Genomic DNA, 25,130 nt, shown 5'->3' on the forward strand with positions numbered 1-25,130 from the left:
TGGGTGCCAACAGAATGTTTTCGCAATCGGAGGAGAAAATTGGTGATTGAAATTTCATGAGAAGATCCCGTCGAAACGAGAAAGGCCTTTGTTTTATGATTGCCACTCCAATTCACGTATCATGTCTGTGACACTATCTCCCCTATTTCGCGATAATACAAAACGAGCTGCCCTTCTTTGTACCTTTTCGATGTCATCCGTCAGTCCCACCTGATGCAGATCCCACATCGCACAGCAGTACTCCAGGATAGGGCGGACAAGCGTGGTGTAAGCAGTCTCTTTAGTAGACCTGTTGCACCTTCTAAGTGTCCGCCCCGGTAGCTGAGTGGTCAGCGTGACAGACTGTCAATCCTAAGGGCCCGGGTTCGATTCTCGGCTGGGTCGGAGATTTTCTCCGCTCAGGGACTGGGTGTTGCGTTGTCCTCATCATTTCATCCCCATCGACGCGCAGGTCGCCGAAGTGGCGTCAAATCGAAAGACCTGCACCAGGCGAACGGTCTACCCGACGGGAGGCCCTAGCCACACGACATTTCCATTTTACCTTCTAAGTGTTCCGCCAATGAATCGAAGTCTTTGGTTTGCTCTACCCACAATATTATCTATGTGATCGTTCCAATTTAGGTTATTTGTAACTGTAATCCCTAAGTATTTGGTTGAATTTACAGCCTTCAGATTTGTGTGACTTATCGCGTAATCGAAATTTAGCTAATTTCTTTTCTCGTGTGAATAACTTCACACTTTTCCTTATTCAGGGTCAGCGAGGGGAAACGAAGAAGAAGAAGAAGAAGAAGAAGAAGAAGATGATGATGATTATTATTATTCGAACACATCTTCTCATAATATACATTCGCCTTTACTTTGTTGAGCAGAAGTTACAAGATTTTCTCTACTGCGACCATTTATCTTCGTATTTAGACCTATGTTTCGATGTTAGTGCGATGACTGACAGGAAGGACCGTATTATAATCTCCTACGGTGTAAAAAAATAAAAGGAACACTGCAATGAACGAACTCAGGATTTCGGTCTCCTTTCTGCTATCTTCCATTTAGATGTTAGTATTATCATTCAGCGACTGAGTACACTTTGATGGTTTTACTGACTTCACGCAAGGAGAACAGTACTTGGGATTTTTCGTCACATTGTTAACATCAGAATGGAACGTGTTAACTTGAGTGCAAGAACCCAGAAACTCGGACAACAGTAACGGGGAAACTTACTGCGAGCAGAGTTTTCTCCTCGTGCAGCCGGCAGGAGCACGGCAATCACCTCGTAATTTGGGCAGTCATTAGGGAGGATACTTCTGAGAGGACAGCGGCCGGCGGATTCGTCAGCACAGGGCGCGTTCGGTTCCATAATGTAAGTGCGGGGCCCGCTGCCGGATTCCATTTGTCTTCATTACCGGCCCCCTCGTGCCGGCAGAATTCCGCCAAGTTCCGACTGCGCCGTAATGAGTACTAAGTGAATCCGGAAATTAACTCGCGATTTCTCCAGGCCGACTGGCCGAGAGTTAATCTATCACAGCCGGCGTGTCGCTAGAACTCGGTTCCGAGTGATGACGTCATTTCTGGATGACTGAGCCTCTTCTGAATGAATGCAGAGTTAAAAATCATAATGATGTGGGAACAGTGTGCGGCATGGGCCACAGTAACGGGTGAAGCGAATGCCTCATCTCCATCCGCGAGGCTCAGTACCTCCTGGTGGTGGTGTGTGCACATGACTCAGTAAAGAAAGAATGTAAGCGGAAGAGAGAGTGAATGGACAGTCATTATAGCGAAGATATTGGCCGCAAATGTGGAAATCCACTAGTATAAGAGATAATGAATTTAACTGATGAAAGGAGAAAATACAAAAATGCAGTAAATGAAGCAGGCAAAAATGAATACAAACGTCTCAAAAATGAGATCTACAGGAAGTGCAAAATGGCTAACCAGGGATGGCTGGAGGAAAAATGTAAGGATATAGAGGCTTATCTCACTAGGGGTAAGATATATACTGCCTAGAGGAAAATTAAAGAGACCTTTGGAGAAAAGAGAACCACTTGTATGAATATCAAGAGCTCAGATGGAAACCCAGTTCTAAGCAAAGAAGGGAAAGCAGAAAGATAGAAGGAGTATATAGAGGGTCAATACAAGGTCGAGGTACTTGAGGACAGTATAATGGAAATGGAAGAGGATGTAGATAAAGATGAAATGGGAGATATGATACTGCGTGAAAAGTTTGACAAAGCACTGAAAGACCTGAGTCGAAACAAGGCCCGGGAGTAAACAACATTCCATTAGAACTACTGACAGCCTTGGGAGAACCAGTCCTGACAAAACTCTACCGTCTTGTGAACAAGATGTATGAGACAGGCGAAATTCCCTCAGACTTCAAGAAGAATATAGTAATTCCAATTCCAAAGAAAGCAGGTGTTGACAGATGCGAAAACTACCGAACTATCAGCTTAATAAGTCACAGCTGAAAAATACTACCACGAATTCTTTACAGACGAATGGAAAAGAAGACGACCTCAAGGAAGATCAGTTTGGATTCCGTAGAAATATTGGAACACGTGAGGCAACACTAACCCTACGACTTATCTTAGAAGAAAGATTAAGAAAAGGCAAACCTAACTCTCTAGCATTTGTAGACTTAGAGAAAGCTTTTGTCAATGTTTACTGGAATACTCTCTTTCAAATTATGAAGGTGGCAGGAGTAAAATACAGGGAGCGAAAAGCTATTTACAATTTGTACAGAAAGCAGATGGCAGTTATAAGAGTCGAGGGACATGAAAGGGAAGCAGTGGTTGGGAAAGGAGTGAGACAGGGGTGTAGCCTAGCCTCTCCCCGATGTTATTCAATCTGTAGTCGAATTAGATTAGGAAAAGGTGTTTGGCTATTTGGGAAGCAAAATAACTGATGATGTTCGAAGTAGAGAGGATATAAAATGTAGACTAGCAAAGGCAAGGAAACCATGTTTGAAGAAGAAAAATTAGTTAACATGGAGTATAGATTTAAATGTCAGGAAGTGGTTTCTGAAAGTATTTGTATGGAATGTAGCCATGTATGAAAGTGAAACGTGGACGATAACTAGTTTAGACAAGAAGAGAATAGAAGCTTTCGAAATGTGGTGCTACAGAAGACTGCTGAAGATTAGATGGGTAGATCACATAACTAATGATGAGGTAATGAATAGAATTGGGGAGAATTTTGTGGCACAACTTGACTAGAAGAACGGATCGGTTGGTAGGAAATGTTCTGAGGCATCAAGCGATCACCAATTTAGTATTGGAGGGCAGTGTGGAGGTTAAAAATCGTAGAGGGAGACCAAGAGATGAATTTACTAAACAGATTCATGAGGATATAGGTTGCAGTAGGTACTGGGAGATGAAGAAGCTTGCACAGAATAGACTTGCATGGAGACCTGCACCAAACCAGTCTCAGGAATGAAGACCACAACAACAACAACAACAACAACAACACAAGCGGTTCTGACAAAGGGCACAGTCTTGTCGCCCTGGGGTTGGAAACGAGAATCTCTGAAACGGTAAAGCTGGTCGCCTGTTGGCGTATTACTATCGTGAGCACCTGTGGAAAGTGGTTGAAGGATGGTGAAACAACAAAGAGACCGTATGATATTGGTCGACCATGTCTCGTCACAAAACGCAGAGGTCGGAGGATCCCCCACTGTGTAATCTGTGACAGATCTGACGTCAGAGTCTAATGCTGGAGCAGGCGAAAGTGTTTCGCAGCACACCGTCCAAAGGCCATTGTTGAACTTGGAGCTCTACATCACACGATCCCTAATTGTTGACCCAACGTCACCTTCAGTTATGGTTCCAGTAGGCACGGAAACATACGGTTTTCACCGTGAACCAAAAGAAACGTGACGCCTGTCCAATTTCATCGCATTTCCTTTTACTTCAGGACAATCGTTGGGTACTTACACGCCGTCATCTAGTCGAATGGCTGCTCGAATCGTGCAGAGCGCTGTAGATACAGGCCGGTGAGTACTGAGTTATGCTGTGGATTACATGGAGTTGGGCTTCCATGTGATCTGTGGTGTTAATTACGGATCACCTGCATCGCTTCATGCTTGAAGTGTCCTGCTACCGCGGCAGGATAACTGTCTGTGTTTCAAGGTCGGAAACGTGTTACAGTGGTTAGAGAGGCATTATACCGAACTCACATTGATGTCTTGCCCTGCGAATGTGCCTATCTCTACCCACTGGAACAGCTGAGTGCCCGTGATACACCATCCCTTAATTTGCGGGAATTGCTTGACTTGTGCGTGGGCATTTGGCGCCACATACTTCTGGAATCCTGTCAAGGATTTGTACAATCCATATCAAGCAGAATCGTGTTGTGTTGGATATGCATCGTGCACCAACACGCTATTAAAGAAGTGGTTATAATCTTTTGGCTCACTGGTGTGTAGCTCGCAAGGAAATTTTTTCCGTTCTCACAAGGAAAATGGAACCAAATGTGGACGATTTTTGTTGAATTTCACGTTCCAGAGTATTTTCAAGCGTGATAGGCAGAATCAGAAACAAAAGGTCTTCGCTCGTGGAGCATAACGTTGTTAGGCTGCTTTCCACGACACAAGCAGAACACGGCAGGCACCATATTGCATTACACCATGTGCAGTCGAAGAGAGGGTTTTGTTGTTTTTATATGATGTTTTATAAAAATACACTGTTGCAAAGCGCCAGCACATTAGGGATCTCTCTAAAATGTGTTGTTTGTAGTGGGATTTGTTATAGTGAAATGCGACGTATTAATTCTTAAAGGCTTCTCCGTGTTTGGTTCTTTTAACATTATACACTCCTGGAAATGGAAAAAAGAACACATTGACACCGGTGTGTCAGACCCACCATACTTGCTCCGGACACTGCGAGAGGGCTGTACAAGCAATGATCACACGCACGGCACAGCGGACACACCAGGAACCGCGGTGTTGGCCGTCGAATGGCGCTAGCTGCGCAGCATTTGTGCACCGCCGCCGTCAGTGTCAGCCAGTTTGCCGTGGCATACGGAGCTCCATCGCAATCTTTAACACTGGTAGCATGCCGCGACAGCGTGGACGTGAACCGTATGTGCAGTTGACGGACTTTGAGCGAGGGCGTATAGTGGGCATGCGGGAGGCCGGGTGGACGTACCGCCGAATTGCTCAACACGTGGGGCGTGAGGTCTCCACAGTACATCGATGTTGTCGCCAGTGGTCGGCGGAAGGTGCACGTGCCCGTCGACCTGGGACCGGACCGCAGCGACGCACGGATGCACGCCAAGACCGTAGGATCCTACGCAGTGCCGTAGGGGACCGCACCGCCACTTCCCAACAAATTAGGGACACTGTTGCTCCTGGGGTATCGGCGAGGACCATTCGCAACCGTCTGCATGAAGCTGGGCTACGGTCCCGCACACCGTTAGGCCGTCTTCCGCTCACGCCCCAACATCGTGCAGCCCGCCTCCAGTGGTGTCGCGACAGGCGTGAATGGAGGGACGAATGGAGACGTGTCGTCTTCAGCGATGAGAGTCGCTTCTGCCTTGGTACCAATGATGGTCGTATGCGTGTTTGGCGCCGTGCAGGTGAGCGCCACAATCAGGACTGCATACGACCGAGGCACACAGGGCCAACACCCGGCATCATGGTGTGGGGAGCGATCTCCTACACTGGCCGTACACCACTGGTGATCGTCGAGGGGACACTGAATAGTGCACGGTACATCCAAACCGTCATCGAACCCATCGTTCTACCATTCCTAGACCGGCAAGGGAACTTGCTGTTCCAACAGGACAATGCACGTCCGCATGTATCCCGTGCCACCCAACGTGCTCTAGAAGGTGTAAGTCAACTACCCTGGCCAGCAAGATCTCCGGATCTGTCCCCCATTGATCATGTTTGGGACTGGATGAAGCGTCGTCTCACGCGGTCTGCACGTCCAGCACGAACGCTGGTCCAACTGAGGCGCCAGGTGGAAATGGCATGGCAAGCCGTTCCACAGGACTACATCCAGCATCTCTACGATCGTCTCCATGGGAGAATAGCAGCCTGCATTGCTGCGAAAGGTGGATATACACTGTACTAGTGCCGACATTGTGCATGCTCTGTTGCCTGTGTCTATGTGCCTGTGGTTCTGTCAGTGTGATCATGTGATGTATCTGACCCCAGGAATGTGTCAATAAAGTTTCCCCTTCCTGGGACAATGAATTCACGGTGTTCTTATTTCAATTTCCAGGAGTGTAGTTTTTACGGTACAAAAGTATGCAGTTTCAAGGCACCGGTACATTGAGGATCTCTGTAAAATACATCATAAGGTTTGTTATAACTAATAACAGCCCTCAGACACCAAATCAAACTACCATCGGTGACTACGTAGGCTGTCCTGTGTTTCGACTTCTGCACCACTTGTTAGCAGCAGACACAGTGGCTGCACCAAAGACTGAGACGGCGTGGAGTTTTACATTTATTTATTGAATTTTCTTTACAATTTCTCCCTGGTCGTCGCTATCCAGCCCTGCAGATCCTTCCGCCTGGCTGCTGCTGTGTAGATTCTCCAAAAATGGGCGCAACACGCGCCGCTGATCGCACTCTGGAGCCTCAGGCCACCAGTGCTCCGCTGCAGCCAGGATGCCCTGTGGTTGAGATGAACTCGTCGCCGTGAGGTCAGCTGTCGACGCCTGCTGCACCGGCGGCTGGGAAGCCGTCAGTCGCGATGTCCGCGAGGTCCCGTCACGGACGGACCACGCGCCTTGGGGCCGGGTTGCCTTGAAGTCCGGGCGTCAGTCCCCGACGGCGCCTGTGACCGAGACCGGGCTGCGGCCAGTCCTGCTGGAGGTTCTCGCTGTAGTTAGTCAGCCACGGTGCAGACCGAACTTGGGCCGACCTCCAGAGCTGAAGTTGACATCGTGATGGCGAACGGATGACTCCTGCGAGCTGGAACAGACTTCTGGAATCGTTACCTACGAAGATTGAACATTCGGACACGGACCACGTCCGTACCCAGATCCGAACTGCTTCCTAATGGCGTCTGTCTGTTGCTGCCTGCACTGCACTATTTACATCCGGCAGGAGGACGTTTTTTACCCTCGGTGGTAGCTTTTTGTTATTACTCTCGTAATATACAGGGTGATTCAAAAAGAATACCACAACTTTAGGAATTTAAAACTCTGCAACGACAAAAGGCAGAGCTAAGCACTATCTGTCGGCGAATTAAGGGAGCTATAAAGTTTCATTTAGTTGTACATTTGTTCGCTTGAGGCGCTGCTGACTAGGCGTCAGCGTCAGTTGATGCTAAGATGGCGACCGCTCAACAGAAAGCTTTTTGTGTTATTGAGAACGGCAGAAGTGAAACGACGACAGTTGTTCAGCGTGCATTTCGAACGAAGTATGGTGTTAAACCTCCTGATAGGTGGTGTATTAAACGTTGGTATAAACAGTTGCCCGAGTATGACGTTGCCCGAGGCAATGGATCGGCCGCCAAGCAGCCCGTGACAGAGCACTTCATCACTGGCCTCCAAGAAGCCTTGATCTTACCCCCTGCGATTTTTTCTTATGGGGGTATGTTAAGGATATGGTGTTCCGGCCACCTCTCCCAGCCACCATTGATGATTTGAAACGAGAAATAACAGCAGCTATCCAAACTGTTACGCCTGATATGCTAGAGAGAGTGTGGAACGAGTTGGAGTATTGATATTGCTCGAGTGTCTGGAGGGGGCCATATTGAACATCTCTGAACTTGTTTTGGAGTGAAAAAAAAACTTTTTAAATACTCTTTGTAACGATGTATAACAGAAGGTTATATTATGTTTCTTTCATTAAATACACATTTTTAAAGTTGTGGTATTCTTTTTGAATCACCCTGTATTGCAGCGTAATTTAGCGTGCTGGCCACACTTCTCCTTACTCAGCATTCTCCAGGCTTCGCTCGGCGCTCGGTCTGTGTGCGTCCTTCCGTCAGCCTGCTGGTAGACTGCTGCTGTCAGCAAGGCTATCTGTGCCTGCCTACTTTGCAACGCCTCGGTCGCCGGCGTGCCTCTGTTTTGCCATTCTCCACTGCGTGAAGCAATGCTTGCTACATGTGGCCACGACACCCAGCTAGTAACTTGAATATTCTTCCCGGGTCTGCAGCCGAGTCATGAAGCCATCTTGACACAATATTTTCGCTGTCCCTGGCCGCCATCTCCGGGTGAGTATGCTGTTGCACCTACTCGCTGAAACTGAATTCAAACTGCGGTGGCTCCCTTATACGCCGCGGAAGGCCAGCAGCGCGTGCACAAGAAATCGTAACTGGTCTCTAGCGCCCCAGTGGTGGAAGATGGCGAAATCGATAGATCGCTGTCAAAACTATTCTGATGGCTGAATCAAAGACCATTGTTGTTTAATGTCTGATAAAACAGGGTTCCGAAACTTACTTACAGGGTAACTGTCGTCTCTAGTTATAAGATTGTCAGACAGACGAATTTCAGTGAATTCTTTTGAAACACTGTGCCGATTCCGAGACGCAGGATCAACCGTTCGCGTGCCTTCCGTAAGGCAGTGCTCTGCCAACACAGATTTCTCAGGTTAAGACAAACGTCTGTGGCACTGGTGCACAACATATTGATCTTGAATACTACGAATTTTACGACCAATATAAGCTTTCATATAATGGCAGAGAATTTTGTGCACACTGGGCTTCCTGAATTCCAAGTCATCCTTTAGTGCACCAAGGAGATCTCTGATCTTGGCTAGTGGGCGAAAATCTCTTTTGATCTCATACATTTTTAACATTGTTTCTACTTTCGAAGGCCAAACTGGAAAGCACGACGAATCTGTTTGTCTATATAGCCAATCTGCTTGAACACAATTTCAAGATGATCCAGCTCTTGTGTCAAGCTTTCTGCATCTGAAATGGCATAACCTCCGTCCATTGGAACGATGGGTGGCAATTCGATGCATGCGTGTAACTGTCCTTGAGTGTGCCCTTGCTATAAACAATGTGTCCCAGTGTCTAATCACTCTTTCTGCAAGCCAAGACATCTACAAACGGGAGCTTTCCATTACTTTCGACCTCCATCATGAACTAGATCCTGGGGTGAAGACATTTAAAATGATCGAGGAAACGGTTAAGAGCGCCTGTTGATTTCATAGATGAGCAGGCTGATGATAGAATTGTTGCAGGTTCACTTCCAGCCTCCGCATACGTTTGTTGAATCATCCAGGGAATATGCGTCGTAGAGCTGCAAGACTGGAGCTCAGCTCGAAATTAAGTGTTCATTTGTTCATCCAAAAATTTTTGCATATTGTGTCATATATCGTTAGTTTATAAATACTGTGTACTTACGTGCACAGTCTCTCTCCCCCTCTCCCCCCCCCCCCCCCCGCCATACGCACATATACACATTCACATACTTAAACCAAAGATCAGAAGATTTAGCAGTAATTTCGCAGTAAACGGACAGTATTTTTTTTTTATTTTACGAGGGACATTTCATAAACAAGTACTTCTGGGATGGTATTACTATGGACTGTTTGACGCAACAACAATGAAAATTACTTCAGATGTAGCTAAGAGCTTAAGAAAGAAGCAAGTGGTTTTTTGTTTTCTTAGGTGTGTACTCTAACATAAAATTGGTGGGAGATGGACCCAGCAGAGGTCTCGGGTACTGTCACTGTTGAACACCGGAGGTCGTACATCAACATCGAAATTTTACGCGACAGAAACTCGACAGACACTCACAGCACGTTAAATATTGTTTGCGCTGAGTTTACAGTGGCTCGTAGTACAGTTTCACGTTGGGGTAATCGTTTTCATGGTAATCGTTTGGAGCACAAACGATAACCCAAGAGCCGGAAGATGAAAAACGTCAACAGATGAACGAAGTGCAAAACTTTTGGCTGATGCTCTTGAAGAATATGGCAGTGGTATTTATGAGGAACTCTCTGAAGTCATGCGAACACCCATAACATCAGTATTCAGTATTCTGACAAATTATTTCAAGAAAAGAAAAATTTCTGTGTGATGGGTTCCACACTGTTTGACTGCTGAAGAGCAGCAGAAACGTCTGGGCATAGTAGCCATGCTAAAACAATGATTCGACCGTGAAGGACAAGGAATTGTGTGTCAAGCTCTCACTACTGATGAAACGTGGATTGGACACTTTGAAGCGGAGTTGATATCACAGTCCAGTGAGTGGACAGCTTCTGATCTCCACACACAAAAAATTTCTACGCCTTGAAGTAAAGATCAACCAAGCGATGATTTTTGCGTACTATCATCAAGGAATCATAACGACAAATAGAGTACCTTGAGGAAAAAGAGTCACAGCAGTATATTATCGTCACTTGTTATTTTTCTTCAAATGTCAAAACATGTTCAAAGGTACAACATGGTCATGTACCTAGGAATAGTTTTTACATTTAATTTTAAAAATGTTCCAGTCAAGAAACCCCTATAATACTGTAGGCTATATGTAACATTTTTACTTTACTGCACACCAATAACCAACAACTAAAATCAAAATACTACATCACAAGTTTGGGCTTTCACGGCCGGTGTTCACTTAATTTAAAACTTCCGCTTGGAGAGGTCATGGTCGATACACAAAATTATTTCCTGGCGTTTCGTCTCTGCAGGTGCGAGACATCTTCACGTCTTTTCCCTCGGAAGATGTCTCCCACAGTCGGAGACTAAATTTGGAGACATTTTTGTGAGTCGATGGCGATCTCTTAGCCCAGAAGTACATCACAAATTACAAAAATTGTTCAGTGAACGAAAGTAAATTGATTAAATTACCAAAAATTCTAGTAACATGTTACAAGGGCGTGACTGAATAATATCATCTTGTCTTGAAGAACTCTAATATTACGAACAAGTGTAATGATGACAACAATGCCTGTGAGATTGTTTTAATGTACGTAGCTTAAAATCTTTGTTCCTGATGATAGCCTAAGAGCCTAAAACCGGCTAAATATATAACAAATATTTTATAATTTTACGGAAGTGTCATGTGTTTTTGCTTCATAATGAAATATTTTTCATCTGTTCCCAAGTGGAAAAATTGGAATAAATCATTTCAGTGCTAAGCATAATGCCTCGCCAAAGTGGTATAATCCTCGTACTAGTTTGGGCAGACATTATGCTGAAAAGTTGAATGATTTTGTATTAACTGCGTCATGCAGCCTTTGTCTAGTTGAAGAGCGACATTATAGACAATGCTGCTTCCTTATGTGTATTTTGGCAGATGGTTTTTACATGCTCATTTTCAGTGGTCTTATAGAAAATACACAATAATGCAGCCGGACGGTGTGGCCGAGCGGTTCTAGGCGCTTCAGTCTGGAACCGCGCGACCGCTACTGTCGCAGGTTCGAATCCCGCCTCGGGCATGGATGTGTGTGATGTCCTTAGGTTTAAGTAGTTCTAAGTTCTAGGGGACTGATGACCTCAGATGTTAAGTCCCATAGTGCTCCAAGCCATTTGAACCATTTGGAACAATAATGCAACACATGGTGCTATAGTATTTGGGATTATACAGATCACCTAAATCACAGAGTGCAGTATTCATGAACCGACATAATTAACAAGTAAATATATCGCTGGTATTGTAAAGAACACTATATCAGATACAAAATATGAACCAAATGCAAAAAAAAAAAACAGCTAAAAAATTAAAGTAATAACTCCTATGCGTAAACATACATTTTTTAAGTGGAACAATGTCTATTGACATTAACAAACTAAAAGTAAGGTAAATTAGAATGTTAGTGGTGTTTGTTGCAGGATTCTAGTGAGAGTTGTTTACTAGATATTGAACTTCGAAAAGTTTCCACACCGACCCTTGTCTATGCCATTCAGCCTACGTAGTTGCTAGGTATGATGTTGTTATGTTTTGCTTCTAGAGGGCTACTGTGTTCCCTGACTGCAGTGCGACGTGCTAGTCAGTCACCGTGTGACAGTCCAAGCAATAGGTCGTTAGTGCACGATGCGATTTACCAACGCAGGAAAAGATGACGTGCCACGGGTGTATGAAGAGCGTAAGAAGAAAGCACTTCTTTCTTTTACGGTGTATACTGCAAGACATCCCAATAGGCGTCAACTATCACGCAAATTGTTTATCAAGCTCTTCAGCAAGTTACGTGAAAGACGTAGGGTAACACATAGACCATGTAATAGAAGTAAGCCCGCATCTCGTGGTCGTGCGGTAGCGTTCTCGCTTCCCACGCCCGGGTTCCCGGGTTCGATTCCCGGCGGGGTCAGGGATTTTCTCTGCCTCGTGATGGCTGGGTGTTGTGTGCTGTCCTTAGGTTAGTTAGGTTTAAGTAGTTCTAAGTTCTAGGGGACTGATGACCATAGATGTTAAGTCCCATATTGCTCAGAGCCATTTTTTTTGTAATAGAAGTAAACAAATAACGACAGAAGAATGGGAGGTTCCATCCCTCCCACATCTCTCTCCATCAAGAGTTGCATGGAAACGATTATGAGAATCGTGTTAACTTCTGTGCATGGGCATTAAGAGAGGGTACTCAAAACGTAACATGTGCCATGTATCTTTGTTAGTGATGAAGCCACATTTATCAATCATGGTCAGGTAAACGCCCGAAACATGCACTATTGGTATGTTGACAATCCCTGTTGACTTCGTCAGGTCGAACGTACGTTTCCGGACGTGGACCCCTAATTGAAAATATTTTCTACTCACTCCACTCTGCAAGTTCTTTAAGTTTGTTACGGAAATTTTCGAACACTATTTAAGTGTAATGGGTAAATGCAGACATTTTTATATGTGTTACCTTAATTTGTAACCGAGCGAGGTGGCGCAGAGGACGACGGTTCAATCCCGCGTCCGGCCATCCTGATTTAGGTTTTCCGTGATTTCCCTAAAGTGTGGAACTCCAGGCAAATGCCGGGATGTTTCCTTTGAAAGGGCACGGCCGATTTCCTTCCCCATCCTTCCCTAATCCGATGAGACCAATGACCTCGCTGTTTGGTCTATTCCCCGAAACAATCCAATCCTTATTTTGTACGCACAGCGGTGTGCTGGTAGTTTTTTCCTCGTATCAAAGAGTCCTTCCCACAAGGACATCCCATAAATTACTACACAATGTTTTCTGCACGGTCGTAACTTCATCATTAAGTGGACTGCAGCTGTCAACATAGGCTTATAGTTTTGCGTCCACGTGTCCACACTTCATCTTCTTGCTCAGAGGAATTGTTTTGCAAATTTGTGGTAGGTTCATATAGGACCAAACTGCTAAGGTCATAGGTCCCTAGGCTTACACACTACTTAATCTAACTAACTTACGCCAAGGACAACACACACGCCCATTCCTGAGGGAGGACTCGAACCTCCGGCGGGATGAACAGCGCGTACTGTGGCAAGGTGTTTCAGATCAAGCGGCTACCCGGCGCGACTGCCCACTCAAGAATAAGCATTAATGGCTTGCTGTTGCAGCATGAATTTAGAGGTACTAACCAACCTGAAAACCTATTACTCCTTACAGCTGTTAATGAAGTAATTATTGATGTAACGTTGTTCACGTCACTGTTCTGTCAGCAATAAATATATTTGCGCTTATACCCCGTACTCTCTCTCTCTCTCTCTCTCTCTCTCTCTCTCTCTCTCTCATATAAAGAAATCGCATGTTTTTGAGATGAAAAACTCGCTGAGCAATGTTCGGGGTACGTTTTAATCCAGGAAGGAAGTTCGTTGACAGCGGTTTTACAGAGAGCGGAAAAGGTCAAAATCTGAGGGAGGAAAGTCTTACCAATCCAATGCGTGTGTACTATCTATATCCCTTCGAAGAGGCGTCAGGCGGATTTTATCTAACATTTTGGCAGGTATTTGCGATTTCATTCTTGCAGTGTGTAGCTGGGGTCAGTCCAAACAAATGTTTCTCATCACGTCTTTCAAGCGATGTCCAGTGTCGGCGGAGAGCTTCGGTTGGTTTCCCGTTACGAACAAAATTGTTTTTGAAGCGATATTTTACGCGCTCATTCCATAGAATACATAGTCCCAAATTAGTCTATTGTGGTAGTTGTTTCATAGTGGTGCCCTGTGCACTGACAGAGGCACTAAACCACGAAGAATAGCCGGTACTCCAGCAGCGACTGGGCAGCGCTGCTGCGCAGCGGTAGCAGTCAGTGTGGGCCAGGGCGGTGTCGTCGTTGCTGGAGAACTGGATATTACTCGTGGCTTAGTGCCTCTGTCAGTGCACAGCGCACCACTATGAAACAACTACCACAATAGACTGATTTGGGACTATGTAATCTATGGGCTGAGCACCTAAAATTCCACTTGTAGCGCGAAACAGACCGAAGCGACACTGGACATCTCGTGGAAGACTAGAGAGCATTATCTATTTATTAAACACAGCAGATACATACAAAAATAATATATTGTACTTCACTATTTACAAAGTCTGCCAACGCTAGCATAGCTTTTAGATTTCGCGACTGCTGAAATCACGTGCTTTTGAGGCGAAGAACTCGCTGAGCCATGTTCGAAGCGCATTTTCATCCGGGGAGGAAGTTCCTTGGGGGCTTTCCGACAGAGAGAGGAAAATATGAAAATCTGAGGGCACAAGGTTACGCGAATGAGGTGGGTGCAGAAAGTCTTACTAATCCGTCACTTGCGTAGTATTTTTTGTGGGTCTAGCATCACTTCACGCAGTCTTTCTAGTCGTTGTTCTCCGATTGCGTCTGCAAGACGTCTCAGATGCTGGTATTGAACGTCAGCAGTGATAGTCAGACTTCGGGAAGGCAACACCGTCGCTGTTCCACCAGATACATAACGAATTTTTTAAGGATGGGCGCTGCTTTGTTTGGGCTCAGTCATTGCTTTCTTTTCCTTACGGTAGTTTCTCGCCGTCACTAACGATGCAGAATAGGAGTGGTAGTAGTTGTTCACGAGCCAATTGATGGCGAGCGAGCAGAGATACACATATGACCACCTCCTAACGTTTGTAAATTTGGCTTAGAGCATGTGCTACCCATACACTCGATTTTTGAACCTTCTCCATTGCATACAAATGTCGCACGATGGTGGACTGATCACAGTTCATCACATATGCCAGTTCTCGAGTGCCGGCCGCTGTGGTCGAATAGGAACCGGTAACATTTACTATTATACATAATCGAATCTACATTCTCCTAAATTTATGAGTAATTTGTAGAAAACATACAGGAAGAGTTGTTCGATGTGTCATGAGATAAGCCGATGAACAAATGCACATCATCTACGTTGTATCTTTGTGAAAAATTGCAAAGGGTGAAGATGAACGATCGAAAATTCTCATTGCCAAGTTGAAGACTTCGGTTTAATTTCCCGGAATAGCAGAGAATGACGTGGTGGTCAATTTGCATCGCGTGATCCTCTGTTGCCCATAGCGTAGTAGCTTTATAGGTGGGAAACTGACAGATGCAATCCCAAAAGAAGATATATGATACAAGGACGTTGTTTATCCTTAACACTTCCTAGTATCTACATCTGATTCTTTTAAGCTGATGGAGCTCCGAACAGAGCATAAGAGTACAAGTGAACGATCTGTCGCTATTTAAGACGCTTCCTTATATTGCTTACGCTGAATAAAATCACCCAAAATTTCAGTGGAATTGTCTGAAATATAGTTAAACACTCGGCTTGGAATAAACGTGTCAAGAACAAGAAAATAATAAAAAGGTCAATTCCATTGAATATAACGGCGGTGATATAACGTACGACTACGGCAAAAGAAAAAAAAAGTTCAAATGTATGTGGAATCTTATGGGACTTAACTGCTAAGGTCATCAGTCCCTAAGCTTAGCCGGCCGCGGTGGCCGTGCGGTTCTGGCGCTGCAGTCCGGAACCACGGGAATGCTACGGTCGCAGGTTCGAATCCTGCCTCGGGCATGGATGTGTGTGATGTCCTTAGGTTAGTTAGGTTTAAGTAGTTCTAAGTTCTAGGGGAGTGGTGACCTCAGATGTTAAGTCCCATAGTGCTCAGAGCCATTTGAACCATTTGGTGTTCTCGAGTACAACGACGTCGATCATTGTGGATTAATGCGATTAAACCATCATTATCAAACCCGGAAGGTCTTCCTGAACATGCAGACTCTCTTAAGTCATAACGATCCCCCTCAAAACGAGAAAATCATTTTCTTGCTATCATCAACTTCAAATGGTTCAAATGGCTCTGAGCACTATGGGACTTGATATCTGAGGTCATCAGTGTCCTAGAACGTAGAACTACTTAAACCTAACTAATCTAAGGGCATCACACACAACGATGCCCTAGGCAGGATTCGAACCTGCTATCATCTTTCCAACGGCATTATGGAGCAAATGTTTCTGGCTGCCTACGCTGCTACCGCCCTTCAACTCAAATGGAAGAATATGTCGGAAATATTCCGATTTCTCCACCTGGCATTTCATTTTTTAGCGTGTACATCTCCACTCAATATCTCCGACTGGTAAAATGACCAATATAAACTCAGATAGGAACGGTGCTCTGCAAAAAGCCGGCAATCCACTAATAAAAGCATGTTGTTGTTGTTGTTGTGGTCTTCAGTCCCGAGACTGGTTTGATGCAGCTCTCCATGCTACTCTATCCTGTGCAAGCTTCTTCTTCTCCCAGTACGTACTGCAACCTACATCCTTCTGAATCTGCTTAGTATATTCATCTCTTGGTCTCCCCCTACGATTTTTACCCTCCACGCTGCCCTCCAATACTAAATTGGTGATCCCTTGATGCCTCAGAACATGTCCTACCAACCGATCCCTTCTTCTGGTCAAGTTGTGCCACAGACTTCTCTTCTCCCCAATCCTATTCAATACTTCGTCATTAGTTATGTGATATACCCCTCTAATCTTCAGCATTCTTCTGTAGCACCACATTTCGAAAGCTTCTATTCTCTTCCTGTCCAAACTATTTACCGTCCATGTTTCACTTCCATACATGGCTACACTCCATACAAATACTTTCAGAAATGACTTTCTGACACTTAAATCTATACTCGATGTTAACAAATTTCTCTTCTTGAGAAACGCTTTCCTTGCCATTGCCAGTCTACATTTTATATCCTGTATATCGCATACCGACCGGAATACCAACAAAAACGCTACGAACTTCTGCACCAACCTAACATTTAACGCGAAGCAACTTTGCTTGAACTTGATGTACTGTTAATTGGTGACTTAAGTAGCTGTCATTTCAATGGCTTTTCGTGATATTGCGAGGGCTCTGTTAGAGCAACCATCCACGAAGACATTGTAATGGTGGCAGCAAAAGCGCAGCGGTCGCTACAGTGACGCCTCGGAAGTTCAAGCGCAAGTCAGCGACGTACGAAAGACGGCGCGGAGGGAGGCGGTGCCCTGTCGTAACAAGTAATTAACACCCTGCCATAGACGGCTTCATTAAGGCGACAGCGCATTAAGTAAGACGGCCGACGGCCACACAAGTGACTCGTTAGGAGGCGCTTTAAGGCTGGCCGGCCGCCTTATCTTCCGTTCTTCTTCGTCTCTCTTCCTCGCGGCAGCAGTAATTACCATATTCTGGCGCGTGGTGCGGGCAGCGGGTACCGGAGGGCTTAGACGCCGTGGTCCCCCCTCACCGCTGTGGCGTTCGCCAGTGCATCCCGTCATCCGACACCATCAGTCTTCATTAGAGGCGGCGGTTGGCGCAAAGAGAGTTTAGCCGCTTCACAGACCTCCTGCCGTTAATGAGCTTCGCAGGCCAGAGGGGTAAGCCACCGGTCAACTGAATAGGGCGTCGAGTTCGTCCATGATTACGTACCCGTGCTTCTCGAACGGGAGTACCTCAGGGTTGTATATTTGGTCCGTTCGTCCAACATTATGGCGTAGATAGCCCCTTCCACGCTTTTCCAGTGTAAAGAACATTGTTTATTACCTTGATTGTTGGATTCTAGGATATGTTGGGGCCGTATCTGATTTCGAGTGAATATGTCGGCAATAATGAACTCGCGCCACATTTCTTGGTTTTCTCTAGCAGAATCAGTGACCACTAGACCAGGGACAGCCAGCCAAAAAATTCGGCACGACAATAGTGCTCTTGCACACTTGCATATCTCTGTTGCCTCCCTTCACTCTTCTCTCATCACTACGCCACGCTATCCGAGCTTCTCAACAATAAAGATGACAAACAAAAGATAGTTTCAAAAATGGCTCCGAGCACTATGGGACTTAACATCTATGGTCATCAGTCCCCTAGAACTTAGAACTACTTAAACCTAACTAACCTATGGACATCACACAACACCCATCCATCACGAGGCAGAGAAAATCCCTGACCCCGCCGGGAATCGAACCCGGGAACCCTGGCGTGGGAAGCGAGAACGCTACCGCACGACCACGAGCTGCGGGCTAAAGAAAGTTTCCGTATTATTTAATTATATTTGACGCACTGACGAACTAATGTGATTTTTATCTGCTACAGACTGTGTAAGGTAGCAGTATTTTGCACCTTACTGTAATATAATAATTGTTGCAAAGAGGAGTTAGATATCAGTTATTATGTTATTTTCCAACCAAACAGCCTATTGAAATTAATATAGGGAGTATGAGACGGCACAAGACGCGTATTTAAGAAATTCGCATGTTGCATGAAGTCGGGGTTCAGGTGATATTTTCACGGAGTTTGGCTGGAGCGGACGAGCGGCACTGCTCAGAAGCAGGGCAGAGGGGTGCGGAAGTTTGCAACCGACCATTACGAGTCGACATGCAAAAGCGTCCCACTGGGGAAGACGCGCCGCCGGAGCAGGTAGGCACCCATTGCGCGGACAACACAGGCAGGGCTTCGAGGGACGGCGAATCGCTGGCGCTGGACGTCACGCCGACGCCACTATGTCGAGATGAGCTGGCGCCTAAGGGAGTCTCCCCACGAATCTTAACGTTTTCTGGGGCTTTCTAAGAAACGCGGTTAAGCTAGCTCAATGACCTTTTCCCGCGCGAGGGCGAACAGAGAGAGACGATTGGTGGGTTCAATTTTGAACGGAGTTTCAGTTTGTTCCAGAATGTTCTAGGCGCAGTAAGGCGCAGAATATTTTGATTGACTGTAAGGAGCCAGGAAATAATAGTGGGAGCGAACTGTGCTGGTCTACAGCCACGGGATTGGCCAGCTCGAAAAATAGCGTGTGGGAAGTTTTTGGAGCTGTTATCGATGAGAAGCGCCTTATCTCCTGTAGCGAGCGGACGTCGTGCTTTCGGCTGTGCTGTAGGAGAGTAAATTCTTTTCAGTGTGCTGTACAGGACTTTGAATAAGTCTGCCAGCTGCAACTGAAACTAGTATTCAGTTAGGGGAACTGTCACGTTTTACTGTTAGGCTGATTCCGCTAATTGCGGTTGGGAATACTGTCTCACAGGAATCGGACAGGAGCAGAGCAATTTCCTTGAGCCACACTTTATTAAAGGCGTTACTGGAGTCCGCCTTTGGGCTGGTGAGTCCCGTCTTAACGAGTGCGACACGATTAGAAACAAAGCAGAATCAGCTTGTGAATAGGAGTTTACGAACAGGAAGCCTGTTCGCGAAAATAAATTCATTTTTGTTCCAATTGAGGCTTCTCGACGACGCAGACGCCATCGGCAGCTTGCTGACCTGTCCACGACGCTGCATTTGGTAACGTGACACTCAGGTTCAGCATTAAATCAGATATTACGCACGCCTGTGATTACCAGAGCTCCATTTTCCAGCCACGCTCTTATTGAGAATTTGTTAATTGCAGTAGGTTCGTCTGACGTATTTTATGCGTTATCCGACCTTAAGAGTTAGTTTTGGAATTTAAGGGCCATTGCCATTACTAGCTTAATTTTATCACTTACTAATGTATGTCATTGTTCAGTTTGATGTTAGGAAGATTGGTGTTCAATAAATGTGTTGAATGCTATCCTTATTTGTTTAGTAGTGATCAGTTCCCTGAACACTATTTAGTTATTAAATATCAATCAAAATTAGTGAAGGGGCAGTTTTAATTAACAGGTTGGGTCTCATAACAGGCCTTCAGCAAGAGCCAACGACCCGATCCCGTAGGGAAAGTGAACAAGTAAAAGCATTCTTGTTAAAAACCCCCGACATTTGGTCGACCCGCCTAGGATCCCTAATCATCATTTATTAAAATAAACCCCTTCCAACTGTAGGCAGAATTTTCACATACTTTTGCACTCGCATTTAGCCACGTCATCGTGACTTATTTACTTTCATAATGGAAATAAGCCTTTCATAAAAATCACTGACAGAAACCTCCTAATATCTTGTCGCACCTCCTTTCGGCTGGCGTAGTCCAGAAACTTGACGTGGCATGGAGTCAACAAGTCGCTCCAAATCTCCTGCAGAAATATTGAGCCATGCGGCCTCTATACCCGTCTATAATTGCGAAAGTGTTACCGGCGCAGGATTTTGTGCAAGAACTGATCTCTCCATTATGTCCCACATTTGTTAGATGGGATTCATGTCTGGCGATCTGGGTGGTCAAATAAATCGCTAGAATTGTCCAGAATGCTCTTGAAACCAATCGCAAACAGCAGTGCCCCAGTAATATTGCACACTGTCATCCATAAAAATTTCGTCGTTGTTTGGGAACATGAAATCCATGAATGGCTGTAAATGGTCTCCAGATAGAAGAACACAGTCAGTGGGCAAGAGGACCCATTCCATTCCAAGTAAACATAGCCGGCGACATTTTGGAGCCCCCACCACCTTGCACAGTGCCCTGTTGACATCTTTCGTCGATGGCTTCGTGGCTGAAACCTACTACCACCTCTTACCAACTAAAATCTGGACTCATCTGACCAGGCCACGGTTTTCGAGTCGACTAAGGTCCAGCCTATATATATATGGCCTTCATTTGCTGCACACAATTGCAATCTCTGGCGTAATGAGTGTCGTACACGCCGCAGTACATCTGGTGTAATGTCGCCGCAGGCTGCCACAATACGTTGTTTCATATTCCCTGGGGTTGTAGGCACATCACGGTACACACGGGACACGATGGCCACCACATTGACCACCTATTGGCCTGAAATGTCGGGACACACTCTATTCCACTCCGTAATTGAAAACGGAAACCACGTGTGTACGTGTACCTCACCCCTCATGGTAATGTACATGTGCGTCAGTGAAAAAGACCAATAAAAAGGTGTTAGCCTGTGGACGTAATGTGCTGTTCCAGTCTCTTCTGTACCTAAGGTGCATCACCGTTCGCTTTGGATCCCTACGTAATTCGGTGCTCTCCAATACACACGATCGAACAGCGGAGGAGTGGTACTCAAGCGTCAACTTTAGGTTACGATATCTCCGGACGTAATTAACATTTTACAATGCAACAAACGGCACTGATCACGTATTTGTTTATATGTTCAGATGTGCGAACAAAACTAACGTGGTTACATTTAAAAAAACGTAGGTTTGTGTTAAAAAACATACTTCCGTGCAGTTTTGTATGGTTTGTATTAAACAATTACACTAGCCCCTCTCCTCACGTTTGGTCTGTGGAATCGGATCGTCAGTATTTGATGTGGTTTACGAAATACATCCAGCGGTAACGTTAGGTGACTTACCCTGTATATAAAACACTTAGTCCATGTCCGTCCGCATGGTCATTAGAATGGCATAGAATTGGAAAGTAATCCGGTCAAGAACTTTTCGAGATTTGTCGTAACTTCGCCACACCTTTATATACGTATTACACATGCATGTAAATATTGTCTGTATTACGAAAATATATAGCTCATGTTCTTCCAGAAGTTCGTTAGAGTATCGAGTAAAAATCTGTAGTAAATCGTCTGCTAAGCGGAACGTGTCCTGAATGATCGTCATGGAACGTAACTGAACAGGACTGTGACGACAAATGAGGAGGCGATAGCTGCAATAGTCAGTGGGGAACGGAATGTCGCTCTCGTAAGCCCCTGTCACCACCAAAACAACACGAACGGAGCCCCGTTAGCAGGGAACAACAGGTTGAGCTGGAATTTCGCAACCACTCATCAGTGCTGCGCGGAGTGGCCGAGGGATTGGAGGCGCCCTGTCATGGACTGAGGGGCCCCTCCCACCGGAGGTTCGATTGCTCCTTCCAGCATGGTTGTGTGTATTGTCCTTGTGTTCTTGGCATACGTTAGATCAAGTAGTGTGTAAGTCTAGCAACCGATGACCTCAACAGTTTGGTCCCTTAGGAATCCACACACACACACACACACACACACACACACACACACACACACACACCACTATCAGTGACGGAGATTGCAGGAAAGCAGCCTACTCACGCCGTAATAAATTCACATCAGTCTTTCCATTGTGTGCCAGCCGAGTCCGCTGCAACTAGCTCTGACGTCATGAATGTTGCGCAATACTTTAAAAATCAAGTAAATAACCTGAAACGTTTCTGGCACGTCAGGAGTAATACTAAATCAGTATGTGTTGAATGTCAGTTCAATAACTTTAACCATTTTCAAAATTGGGACGTTTTTCTGTAAAAATCATTGGCACAACAGAAAAGAGCTAGAGACTTAAAAATTTATATTTAGATTCCTTTTTCATAATAATTTAATAGAAACAGTGCTTTGGATCTCACAAATTAAGATTTTAGTTGAAATTCAATATTTTCTGGTTTTTGTCTTAAAAATTAAGGAAGCAAGATAGATTAAGTAGGCTAATAAATAAGGCTAGGATGTTTAAATTTAAGTAAAAGGGAGATCCGCTATAATCATAAAGATGTGAGAAGTTTCAATGGAATAACTATAAAACAATAGCGATAGCGTATCTCCAAAGGGCAAGTTCAGAGCCCGTCTACTGCGTGTAGTGTAATTAAATTAATTCTCTCGCCAAAAATATTTTACTTAGCCACGTCAGACTTTTATTATGATTACTTACCTGTGTGCTGAATGCACATTTAAATTGAGAGCTCCATCGGCCATCAGCAAAGGAAGCGATGATTTATTCAATAACTTAAAGTGGTGCATTACTAGCCCAGCGGCTAGTTGGGACAGCCGATTTGACCAGGCGTTCCCTTAGCCTTTTCAATTCCCCCCGAAGGGGGCAGGCTGGCAGCAGCTTAGTATGCCGCTCTTCAGCCTACAGATTGTGTGACAAAGATCAGGAGAACAAATAATAATAAAAAACAGGCGATAAAATCGGAGACTTAGAGAGTAACAAGGCGAAAAGAAATCGTGGAACTTAAAACAAACAACAGAGGGATGTTGATGCTAATAAAAATACATACGAAGCAGACAGGGAAAACAATAGACAATTAAAAAACACGGCGACAGTCTGGATTCTGTTCGCAAAAGACATAAAATTCACACCTAGCGACAGCATGGTTTCTGTCCGCAACACGAGAAAGACAAACAACACTGAATAGTCACTGGAACACTACACTAAAAAGTTGGCAAATGTGACACCACAGTCGAGAGCAGGTGGGGGGAAACTGGACAGAAGATGGGAAAACAAAAAAAGGGGGGAAAGGAGAGTAAAAGCGAAGGGGGGGGGGGGGAACCAGAAAGGAGCTGATGGAAGATGAGGACCCATAAGAGGGGTGGGGGGCAGACGCGACAAGGAGTGGGGTCACCTTAGCCGTCCGCACCGCGGCTTTATATGTAAGAACGCTGCACGAGGAAGGAAGGCCCCAGTTCTCTCCAGACGCTGAATAGCACATAACCTGTGTCGGGAGTCGCGTCGCGTCGGTATCATTGCTATAAACAGCCTCGGGTGCCGTATTAAGTTACTCGGGATACGCGTAACCATGAAATCATTTTCGAGTGAAGTGTTAATTCTGGAATGACTTTAATTATCTATCTTCAGTTTGCGTATGTCGTATTTTCACGTGCCGCCGCGGGACAGACATTCTACCATTATTTAGCGTGGCGTTTGATGAACATTATCATCAAATTATGGCGAGCATTCATTTAAACATTTAATTTCGACAGTTATAGTTGCATCAGCGCAATAGACTCTGAACTGCTCTGTTAGTCAGGTTGTGTGGATTCTTTTTTTTTTTTTTTTTTTTTTTCATCTGTGTCTTTCAGAATACAGAGAACTGTTTTTTTTACGATCGTTTTTGATTATGAATCCCAGACAATCTCCTAATTCCTCAGAGCTATAAGCTGTAGCTATAAGTGTATTTCTCAGATGAAGTGGGCACTAGGAATTCTAATTACAGGCTTCACGTTTTGCTAATCACTTTCTGGTTGCCAAAATTGTAGTTAGAGAGCCAGTGTTGAGAACGGCAAAACAACAGCATAAATAATAGGAACATACATTTAAACAAACACTTAATTCCAACCAGCCGCCCCACATATGGTTAATCGGCCGGGAAGTGCATTCTTTACTGCAGTTACATTACATTTTTATATAACTACATTCATCCACCAGCCGCCCCACAAGATGTCCGTAAAAATAAATCATGGTGCTGAAGACATGAAACCTGGAGTGTTGAGCAATGGGAGAATTAGAAATTCATTTGGCCAGATTAATGTTGTTGCACACTATTTGGTACTTCTGGCCTAGTGTGAAACATGTCGTGGGTTTCAGTGATGACTGGGCAGTCATATCGTGGTATTCCAAGGGCCCGATTGATATTGTGGAAGGACTAATTACTGCCAAGGATTTGGCGATTGGCTGGTCAAGTGTATCCCATGGTAAAATGTTCGATCCTCCCAATTCTGCCGCTGTCTGGACAGCTCGCATCGTCCAAGACTGGCTTTCTTAGTATGAGGATGAACTGTCGCAACTTACCCAGGCACAAGTCATCAGAGCTCAGTATTATTGGGTCTTATCGGTCTACTGTGGAGTAGAGGGTGCGTGATTGCTATCCAGCACCTCATTGTTGCCTGAGACTGCCACTGTTTTGGAGGAAGAATTGTGTAAGGTTCCCTTGAAAACAACACAGGACCTGTATTTGTCAGTTCCCAGAGGTCCGGAAACTGTCTCGAATGCCACCGTTTTTCCTAAACCGTTCTTGGTGTTTATGTACACTACTGGCCATTGAAATTGCTACACCACGAAGCAGTTGACCGGCGTTGCCTGGTGGAACGTTGTTGTGATGCCTCGTGTAAGGAGGAGAAATGCGTACCACCACGTTTCCGACTTTGATAAAGGTCGGATTGTAACCTATCGCGACTGCGGTTTATAGTATCGCGACATTGCTGCTCGCGTTGGTCGAGATCCAAAGACTTTTAGCAGAATA

This window comes from Schistocerca cancellata, chromosome 12 (genome assembly GCF_023864275.1).
Source record: "Schistocerca cancellata isolate TAMUIC-IGC-003103 chromosome 12, iqSchCanc2.1, whole genome shotgun sequence".
NCBI classification, from domain to species: Eukaryota; Metazoa; Arthropoda; class Insecta; order Orthoptera; family Acrididae; genus Schistocerca; species Schistocerca cancellata.